The sequence below is a fragment of the Protopterus annectens genome, chromosome 2.part0 (genome assembly GCF_019279795.1).
Source record: "Protopterus annectens isolate FY-2018-M chromosome 2.part0, PAN1.0, whole genome shotgun sequence".
Lineage (NCBI taxonomy): Eukaryota > Metazoa > Chordata > Ceratodontiformes > Protopteridae > Protopterus > Protopterus annectens.
In genome coordinates, this window is record NC_056728.1 from 1,474,590,046 (window position 1) to 1,474,600,508 (window position 10,463).

The window sequence follows — 10,463 nt, forward strand, 5'->3', positions numbered from 1 at the left end:
CCCACCTAAGGTACAATCCAACTGTAGTCAGTGCAAAAGAATGTTTGTGGTAGGAAAACACGTCAGTGAAATTTGGGGAATACTAGGCTGACCTCTGTCTACCATCTGGATATGTCCACAGGTGGGAGCTACTCAGACAGACTACTAGCCTTCATAGACTTACAGGTACACAGCAACTCTGCATGTTCAGTAAGATAAACATCACACAATAATAAATAATGCACTCTGCACTTCTGCACCACTACCCAAAGGTACTATATACCCGTGTAGTCAGGCACAACCAATGGTGTAGGTAGGTATACACAGTAGTGAAATATGTCCAGTTGTCCTGAGCAGACTGTGCTAATGTCAACACAAACAAACCACAACTGTTCAGAAGTGAGTAACATACTAATGACTGTGTAGCAGTTCACAAACAGTGCATGTGCCTGATATTCATAATTGGTAGTACAACACACTTAGTTGTCCTCACCCCTCTCTCAGGGGTGGAAGGTTTCAAATATCGCTCCTAATGTATTGCATATGCACAGCTGTTGCTGGTAAAGAAATGGACAGCTATGGACCCTCTCCACACCCATCCTGTACATCCCGAGCTGGTTTCCCTACTGTCTTCCCCTCTTTGTACACCCTTTATCACCACATTCCTATTTCCCCATTTACTTTTCTGTCAAAGAAATGAGTGCAGGGGTTAGCAGGAGTGAGCACTTGTAAACATTAGTAAGATGGTTTGCACCAGTGTGTGCATGTGTGCGCTTAGCTTAGCATTGCTAAGATATGATAAGATAAGCCAATCTTGGCTTAGTATTGCTAAAATAAAATAAGCTAAGCTAAGCGTCACGCAAACCCACGCAAAACCTTGTCAGTCTCGAACCCCGGACCTTGGACTCATCAGTCTGCATGAAGTACCACTACACCACAGCAGATATACAACAATTTAGTGCTGAAAGAAATATAACATGCATTACAATGAGTGAGTTTAAAAAGAAAATAGTAAAGCCATAGGAATACATTGCAATAACTACTGTTGTATGCCAGTTAATTCTCAAATTCGAAAATAAAGTACATACTCCCATGTATCCAGTGTTAGCATTAGGAGGTGTGAATAAACCTACACACTGAGAAGAGTGTACTGGAAGAAGCAACAGTCAGGTTTCAGTACAACATGCATTTCACTGGCTACAACCCAGCTTCAGATAGGAGACATATACCAACCTTCTGACTGACACAACAGTGTCCACAGCAAACAAGCATGGTCCCCACCTTGCAAAACTGAAAGGGCTACGCCTATCTAACCTATCATTTTATAGCAGTGTCCTGAAATCACAGTGAGAACTGCAATTACCACACAGCAGGCTGCATGCAATTACTAAATGGTGGGCACCAATTGGTGCAGAGGCCATCACATGCACATGTGCAAATACCTAGAAAAGCAGCCTGTATCTGCTGTCCACACATGCAATAATATCATTGCAACAACTGGGAGAGAGAGAGAGAGAGCACAAGCGAGAGAGACAGAGACAGACAGACACAAACAGGCAGAAGGAGACAGATGCTGAAAACAAACAGCAACACACAGAGGAAACAAAACCAAAAAAAATAAATAAATAAAAATAAAAATTATAAAACAACACCTACAACAGACGGAGGTGAGGAATACAAAGGTAAGGTATGTAGCAGATATGTATTTGGTGACATGCAAAAGATGTATCTGAAGGGTACTCTACATACTGTGAATCATCCATATGTGGCAGCAGTCCGTATCTATATGTACATGCACATTTGCATAGGGCAAGGGACATACTGCCACTGCTACTGAAGGCTGGACATAAGTATGTTGTTGAAGGCTGCTATGTGCACATATGTATGTAGGTTGTAGTGTGTGGCATTGCAGAAATCAAACAGTGCCAGTATATGTCATGTGGTGTTAAATGCTGTGGGACTGAGCTACAGGCAGTGAGGCCTGCAACAGCTATATGGCCTGAGGACAGCAGAATGCATTTTGCACAGCATTGTGCAATAATATTACATAACCGTATGTCTCACAACTGTTGCATAATTGACATCCCCACCATGAAAGGCGGGCAGTATATGTGCGTATATGTGCAGCTATATGTACAGCAATGGATGTTTACATGTATGTGTAAATATACATGTATATACACATATATATGTGTGTATGGATATATAGATATATATATGGATGTATTCAGATATATATGGATATATATGGATAAATATAGATATATATCGATATATATATATAGATATATATCGATATATGTAGATATATATATATATATATATATATATATATATATATATAGATATAGATATGTATGGATATGTTTGGATATGTATGGATATGCAAAGATATGGATAAATATGGATAGATATGTATAGATATGGATAGATAAGGATAGATCTGGATAAATATGTATATATGTATGTATGTATATATATATATATATATATATATATATATATATATATATGTATGTATATATATATATATATATATATATATATATATATATATATTTAAGAGAGAGTGAGGGAGACACAGGGTCATATGTACTGCAACAGGTGCCTGTTGTCCAAGGCATGGACTGAACACCAGTGTTGATACCGCAGTGCCATACCCCATTCCAAAACACCTTACACAGTAACTGCCACATAGGTGGTAGCCTGCCTAACACTAATGGTGTCAGAATGGTACACGGGACACAGGTGGACAGTAGGCTCCCCTTTGCTAATCACAGTGACAACAGTAGTAATGTAATCTATCTACATGGTACGTGTCATCACAAAAGGTGTGTCATCTAGGGAAATATAGGTCGGTGTTCCCCTCTACTCACCACAATGCCCCATGTGGTATGTACCTCACATGACAAGTACAGCAAGTGGAAAGGCCACAGACATACCTAACAAAGAGTAATACTGCCCTCAAACACATGCTCTATGCAGACTGACTGACAAACCACAGCTAGAGTGCATTGCATACCACCCACCCAGAGGTTACCACTGCTGGAGATACAGAGGTATGTCACACCCACAGCAATTGGCCAACCACCATGACAACACCTCACAATTCCTCCGGGCTACATGACCTAGGGCCCTAATCCTTGTCACCTCACTAAACAGCATATGCTGGAGGTAGAGGTTCCTATCCACAAATATGCCATATTCTGGACTAAACCATCCAACATGAACAAACAAGGCTCCTCATTAGCAGATGTCATACATACCCCTGATGATTGTTTTGGAGTGACGTAATATGCCCTGGGCGGCACATCTGTGTATCTGGTTGACAGGAGCAAGTGAGATCACATTACATGTGTGTCAAAGGCCAGGGTAGCATATGGCTAGGCTGCTCTAGGCCCTAGGGTCAATAGCGTATCACCTACCTATGACACAATGCACACACACATGTACTCAGTGCAATACCTGCTATGTGGGGTGGAATGAGTGTGACAGTGACTGTGTGCAAGGTTTATAAAGGTGTGATAGCTTAGTGTGAGGTTGTGTCTGTCATGGTAGTTTGTGTCCTAGGTGTGAGGCTGGAGAAAGATGTGTCAGTTATTGGGATGCAGACATAGTAGGATGGCATATGTTGTGATGGAGTTCCTTGTGTACGACTGTGGTGTCCCAATATAGGCTGAAGCAATACATGTATGCTCAGTACGTGGTACTTCTGGTGACTCCAGCTCACATATGAACTGTTGTACTACCTGAAGCTGTAGGCCTAAACAGCACAGTATGGTGTATGTTCACAGTCCCTGGTAACACTGTCTTGTGTGTTTCCTGTAGTCTGCACAGATTACATACCACAGGCATAGGTATCTGTAAGTAGGGGCACACAGTACTATAAGGTACACAGGTAATACTCATCTGTGTTGGCATACATCTGTGTGTTGTATGTATGTCTGATGTGTGGTTAATGATGCCTGTACCATGCCCGCAATGACATGTGTGTTACAGGGTATGTGTGTGTACCTAGCAACATGTATACTCTGTTACAGCAGTATGCCAGCTATATTAACAATGGTGCACATATGTTAGGTAGGGTATGGCATCAAAGACTAGGGTGGTTTACCGGTAATACTGTAAATGTACATGACATTCATTGCATTAGATGACATATTTCTTCATGCATTAGCTTGATATATACCCCCGGGGTGAGGTTGTGCATTGTATCCTAAACAGTGTGCTGACTACTGGTGTATACTGGTGTGTTATATGGAGTGTTGCAGGCACTGTCAGCCAGTTGTGGGCTGAGCACTGATATGTAGTATTGAATGTGTGTATCCTCTGATAGACAGATAGATGCTATATATGGCAGTTAAGTGATATCTGTACTTCATAATGTTAAGTGTGCCATATGACATGCTCACACATATCGTTTAATTGTCTTCCAGGGTTATGGCTCATCAACGTAACCCATCATATTCAGCTGCGGAGGAGCAGGAAATACAGAACAGCCTGGTGCAGCACTATAACCTGATTTTTTCCAGGGGCAGCCAGCACCAGCATGACTGTACTGCACTGTGGCAAGACCTTGTTCACCAGGTAAATGACATAGGTATGCATAACCGGACATATGAGCAGGTACGCCATCACTGCAGTGATTTAGTTAGACATGTCTGGCGGTGTGCGTCTAATATCCATAGGCAACAGCTTGCCACAGGTGGTGTGGCTGCCATACACCCTTCCCTCACCAGAGTGGAGGAGCTGCTCCTAAGCGTGGTGGCTCCTGGCTTACAGCAGCAACAGCATCTCACATGTGTCATCATGGAGGCCGGAGCCACCCAGTTGGATGACATGGAGCGTGCAGGTAATACGCCCTAGCTGTAGACTACCATCACCTGTATTGTTAGAATATGCATGTGTGAGATGTGTACTGTGTGTTTAGCAGTTGTGCTGCCTAACGTGTGCAATACTGATATTTGGAATAGTATCCATACACCTGTGACTGTTGACTGTTGTTCCACTGTCATTTAGCACACTCACAGTAGCAATGCCACAGTTGTGGCCACTGACAAACTGTGTCATATTCTTCTAGGTCCCTCTGTTGTGACAGCAGGGCAGACAATACATGCTGGAGACTGTGTTAACACTTTAATATTGGTAATGAAATGTGCATGTCTTAGGTGAGGTGTAGGCCATGTACATGTAACACACCTACACATAATACATGCTGTGCATGTTTGCTGTGAGACATCAATCATCTCAGTAAAGTCAGTAGCTGCCTCAATCACATGCAATGCACAGTGCAGCAGACACAATTGTGGCAGCACTGTACTGCACATTGGATATGCATAACACGTTTATCATACGCAGTACATGAAAACATGCTACATTTGGCATTACCACACACCCACTGTAAGGTCACACTTCAGTATCCCACATGTCATGCACACACACATGATGTACCTCAGGGGTAGAGGCCTATCATGGGGCTGTGCAACACTCTGCAACAAATAACACAGTCATGTTAGGCAATGCTCCCTATTGGGCACCTCACACACCCATGTACAAGGTGGCTGTGTAATTGTGAATGTAGCCACAACACTGCAGTTCAGGTACAGCATGCTAGGCAGTGGCCTTGCACACATTAGTAGCTGTGAGTGACCACAAGATGCATGTTAATGATGGCACAGGGTACGACACCCCATCCAGTTACAGTGACCATGGTACTACTCATAGCAGTCATTGCCTTGCACCTCAGTGTTGTGTGTGTGCAAACATATGCACCTATACACAATATACATAGCATGTTGTCTGTGTGTTTACATATGCCAGTATACACAATATGCACAGCAGTCACCATCCACACAACATGTCACATATATGTCCTGGAATGCTAGTGAGTGTATAGGTCACTTGACACACATTGGGTATGTGTGGTGTTTAATGTTGCAGTCGTGTAACATGCCATGCCATGTCTGGTACCCACATATCTGCAATATGTCCCACACTCACCATAACCACTGTACACTGGCCATGTCGAGCATTGGGATTCCTTCACGTCAACATGCACTGCACATCCCATGTGTGTACATAGCATGCATGTGCTACACCCGTGCCCACTATTATCTGCTATGGACACAGACACTGCACTCAGAAATGGATATCTATGTGTCACACAGATAACACATGCAGCCATGGCATGTATACTTGTGATTGATGGTGCACAGGCCATTGCAGAGCTGATAATACCTGCACAGCAATGTTGTGTCCATGTAAACATTGTGTTCCAGGGTGTAGCCAATCACTGAACAACTACACAGGTGCATCAAAGCCATGTATACTGCCATTTAATAGGGGTGTCTACACTTGCACTGCATGATCTTGTGCAACACATATTCTGCATGCTGACATGTGTCTGGTGACTGTCTACCTTGTGATACTGACACCCACCTTCACCCACTGTAGAGTATGTGTTGGATTGCTGGTATGTGTGTGTATGTGCTGTAGTGATGTGTGTATGGTTGTTCATGTGTGCATGTGTGCATGTGTTCATGTGTGCCTGTGTTCATGTGTGTCTGTGTGCATGTGTGCATGTGTGCATGTGTTCATGTGTGCATGTGTTCATGTGTTCAAGTGTTCATGTGTGCATGTGTGCAGACCGTAATGTGTGTTTCCTGTTTTCCTCTCACAGGTGCTGAGTTAGGGGTTGGCCAAAGCAGCAGGCAACCTGAAGGCACTGCCACAAATAGTGGTGCTGATGACACATGTATATTGGCACAGGAAGATTTGACAGGGTCTGTCGTTGTTCTGCCAATCAACAGTACACAGCGTTCAACCCCATCTATGTGCACACTCATACTATCAATACATCCCTCACCAACAATGGCCATAGGCGAGGGACAGCATACAGTTGGCATTGACCAGGAGAGAGTGGTACCCATGGCACTTGCATCCCCTCACAGCAGCCATAGCCATAGACCTGGAATGGTACCACATAGGCAGAGGTCCAGGGGTTCTTGGGGGAGCACCACTGGTCGTATTGCCCCTGGCAGGCGTGCCCTCACAGGTCTTACTACGACCAGTATGTTCCGGGCTGTAATGCAGGCTCAGGCACGTATGGAATGGTACACCAGGCAGGGACTTAGGGCGCAGTGGGCACATTACACTGCTATCAATGACAGCATCCATGACCTTGCAGGTGCAATCCGGACTTACACCGAGGTTGTTGATAGACATTGGGGGAGACATTAGATGCCCTTCACAACATGTCTTCCATGAGCCAGGACCGTGCGGGATGGTTGCGATGTTGACACGGATACATGCCAGCAACAGCAACAGCTGGCAGTGGTCGCGGATGGCCCACAGTTCACAGCTGCTCCCGTAGTGGCAGTACCAGCCCCAGCAATGCTGGGACTGGCCTGTCCATTGACTGTCCCAGTAGACCACGTGCACGTGGCTCTGGCCAGTCCCAGCAGGGACATGGATCCAGTCGTCATACCTCTGCCTCCGATGACAGCACCCAGTCAGGGTTGGTACCCAATACTGTCAGTAGCACCCCTGTCAGGCACAGGTACTGTGTCCGTGGCCAGAGACAGAGATCTGTACAGCCTAGCAGGTACAGTCTGTGGCTGTCCCACAAACTACTGTATATGGCAGCCACATGGTGGAGCTGTGTGCATGCAGACACACACACATTAACCAAACAACTAGGGCTCACACATACACACACACACAATTACATCAACATTGGCCCATGCTGTACTGTTGTCTCTCACACGCACACATATATACACACACGCACACACACACACACACACACACACACACACACACACACACACACACACACACATGTCGATTGGATGGGTCAATGTCAGGCTCTGGCAAACAACATAACGCCCTGTGCATATGATGATACCTGTGTCACCTCCTGTCATCTGCATAATTGACGGAGGGACAGGCTAACATGGTGCTGATGCACAGGGTGACACTATAGCAGTGTAGCAATAATAGCAAGTTGTCAACAAGGAAGTGTAACGACATCCTTGTAGGTATATCTGAGTGGGCATTATGCATCAAAACTCTGATTGACAATGTAGCATTGTTTACACCACTGTTAGGTCTGAGTATTTATTGCCCACCATGTGCCACTTGGCTGAAGTGTAATGTGTTGCCAGCATGTGTTAGTGAGTGGACAGTACGTGTGTGATGTGTGCAGTACAGATTCGCAAGTGTACATCTATGAACATGGTGGGTGCACACTGTCTGCATGTACGTGCATAGTGGACACATGGGACATGTGGCATACCCTGTCGTACACATTGTTAACATCTCATAGTATATTTCAGTGGCAAGTATGCATTCTACTACAGTTATGTACTAACATGGGTAGACATGTGTATGACATGGGTTGACACTATGCTGTGGGTGATACCGTTAATATCTGTCAATGATTTGCGGTCTGGTATTATGCACAACCTCAACAGTATGACTATAAGCAATCACTGGATGATGTCCTGACAAATGACACACAGTAGTAGGGAACCCAGTAACAATTGGATCCTTCCACTGCTACACTATAACACTAACCAGTGGTAATGACCGCCACCCATTCCTGTGACCACACCTATTTGGCATATAGCCCCCTTAGGTACATGCAGACACACTAGGGATATGTCCATCCAAATCTGGAAATGCATGGATTGGCCTACAATGCATTCCCTGGATGGGACACATATCCTACACAAGGGTATCATACAGACAGATACCTGTTGTCTGATACATGTTGTATAGCAGTAAGCCGACTATGGCATAGTCATCCTCATGTACTATACATACTATCCCATCAGTACCACACAGGTGATAGCCCTCAACATGTATGTTGGGTAGCAATGTGTGCATACAGCCTCATGTTATGTCATGTGTCCCTTGGTATCCACATATCCATAGGTATTGTGGAGTCCCAAGGGGTATCACATAAGACATTAGAGGCCTGACTGCATAACCACAAGGCAGTCATACACCTATAAAGACTGTCCATTCTTGGCAGTCTTTGTTGTGTATGACCATGTCTGACATATACCCCAGGCATATACCCTCATTCACACTACTCTGTCATGGGTGTGTGTGCCACAGATGACCTTGGCCACAGAACACGACAGTGGACGGCCTTGTCACATACATACATATGTGACCTATGATCTGAGAAGCAGCGGCACAACCTGTCAATGGAAACAAATGTACTCATGTAGTATGCAGGCTTCACACCTATGTACTGATTGAGGGGACATGTACACATATATATTTGCCACGCAGATACCTGATGTGTGCAATGCACTTACTGTTGTAATCATACTATGTCATACCATAGTAAAGCAAAACCCACACCGCATTGACCAACAGTGACACACACTCAGGATTCAAACCTCTACCTAGCTATGCGACCAGTAGTACCAATGGACACACTCCAAGGAGAATATCAATGAAGAAGTATAATTCCACAAGTCAGCCAAGCAAGTAGAAAATCACGTAGTTTATTCGAATCGTAAAATTCAACAAAATGAACAAAATGTTATTAAAATTCTGTAACTTCCCATCAAGTAAAATACATTAAAACATGATGAGCAACCTAAAATGTTCCCTTATAAAAAACTCCATTCAAATATATAGTCTTACATTCATAATCGTTTGTTGAATTAGACACATTTAAATAATCCTAAGGAAAATGTATATAATGAATAAAAGGTTGTGTATTGTATATAAACTGTATATGTACACTTCTAAATAATATATACTGTATGAATTGTGTATATATACAAACCACAATAAATAAATAATATAAAACAATACATAAATTAACCTGTATAATTTAACTCATAACCAGTATGTATATATGAAAGAATTGTCCGTAAAAATTAAATTCATAATTAAAATATATCAAGCATGATAAGCACAATTTATTTGTGCCTATAATCTTGCTGCTCTCATTCTCAAAACACTACTAATATTAATATGATCATTTAAACCGGGAGTCTTCCCTGCATCAAGTTTTAATTGCCAAAACAACTCCTGGTATTCTAATTTAGTCTCCCACCCCCCCCCCCCCTAGGGTCCACCATGTAGGAACATTGATGGCACATCCCACACTTGAAAGTGCCTTTCCTTTTGTGTTTGGAAGCCTCTAAATTATCCTTGCTTCCCCTTTCCAAATACTCCTTCAAGTTTAAATCCCTCCTTCTAACAAATTTGGTGAAGTCAGGTATATGTTCTGAGATATCATCATTAATTTTCAAGACATACCAAAATTTATTAATGATTTCCTCTGTTAGATAGGATGTATCTGAAAATGTGTGGATGAAAGTACCAGGACCAAATTCATTACCTTTACTAGTTACAATGGTAGTGTCAGTACCTTTCCCAATCGGGAAAATATTTCAGTTCCCTGTTGTGTACAACCTCATCCAACTGTTGATTAATAAAATTCTCAGGGTACTTCC